The sequence below is a fragment of the Austrofundulus limnaeus genome, unplaced genomic scaffold, assembly GCF_001266775.1.
Source record: "Austrofundulus limnaeus strain Quisiro unplaced genomic scaffold, Austrofundulus_limnaeus-1.0 Scaffold642, whole genome shotgun sequence".
Taxonomy (NCBI): domain Eukaryota; kingdom Metazoa; phylum Chordata; class Actinopteri; order Cyprinodontiformes; family Rivulidae; genus Austrofundulus; species Austrofundulus limnaeus.
In genome coordinates this window covers 189,313-190,611 of record NW_013953044.1, presented here as the reverse complement: position 1 = coordinate 190,611, position 1,299 = coordinate 189,313, and the positions used below count along the sequence as shown (strand labels likewise).

Genomic DNA, 1,299 nt, shown 5'->3' with positions numbered 1-1,299 from the left:
GAATAATGAGGTTAAATCAAGAATTCAAGGATTTTCATTCCAAATGAGTACATGAGGAATGAAAGATAGATGTCAGCAAAACATGAATAAATAAAATAAAATAAGCCATAAGAAGACAAAAAGAAAAAAAACTGTACATAATGTGTTACACATGGAGTTTTTTTAAAACTTTATTTATCCAAGTAAACTGTTTGAGAACCACTTCTCATTTACAAACATGACCTGGCATGCACTGAGTGCATTGTAATATACAAACCTACATATTCAGCCAKAGTAAAGTGATTGTAAATTTTAACCGCGATTAAAATTTTTATCTATGCCCATGCAGTACTAAAATTAGAGTTAACTCRATTAATTTCACAGCCCTATAAAGTTTATTTATTTGTTTATTTGATTGATTTTTGACGCACATTAATCAACATTACCACAATTCCTTGCAGTGTAAATATGCAAAAATTAGCACAATAGCTAAATTTCATCCTTTGTCCCAGACAGGTAAGCACAATAAACAAAACACCTCACTATACAATCCACGGGACAAGTTTCACATCAGTCCTTTCTGTTATGTAGAGATTCAGTCTAAATGAAGTGGTTCAGGGTTGCCAGATGTGCCATAATTATCATATTTGTATGATAAACAATTAACAATCCTATAATACTATAACCATTACATTCATTTTCAGTTTAGTGAAATTAATGTTCAAACCAATGTATTTGATTTCACATTCTGCAAACACATTCAGTCTGAGGAAATCTAATTCAGTTTCAAGTTTCTTCCCATAGAAGGCTTATTTTTTTCCTCCAGTCCCTTGTTGGGACTTTAAATCTTACCCAGTGTGAGGGGTAATCAATCTCCCAGCCTCAGTTTTGCCAGGAGACGTGTCCCCTGCTTTACTCGTTCACAGACTTCAGAAGAACCAAACTCAAAGTGCAGGTTAGAGCTTGAGCAGAGAGCTGTCCGTCAGCAACACAACCAGTGAGAGCAGAGGTCCAAAGGGAGCCAAGCTTTTATTTTGACAGTCCCTGAGTTCAGCGAGAGAACTGACTCAGTTCTGTTTATTTTTCAAGGAGAAACATCTGAACATCTGTGGAGTTCCTCGCAGCAACATGCTGGGCTAAAGTTACAGACTGCACCGGTGGACGAGAAGGCATGAACATGTGTGTTTAAAAAAAAACACAAAGATGCTCACACACACACGTTTGCCCAACTATACATTTTGGGGACATTCCATTGACTTCCATTATATTTCTACAGCCTAACTCTGACCACAAACCCTAAGGCTAACCTCACAGGTACCT

The 1,299-nt window shown here is 36.6% G+C and overlaps 1 protein-coding gene across 2 annotated transcripts in view; it reads right to left on the bottom strand.

Annotated features, from left to right (window-relative positions):
• Nucleotides 1-1,299, bottom strand: part of scfd2 (sec1 family domain containing 2) — a 249,408-nt gene that overhangs the window by 93,688 nt on the left and 154,421 nt on the right. The gene's annotated exons all lie outside the window — the stretch shown is intronic.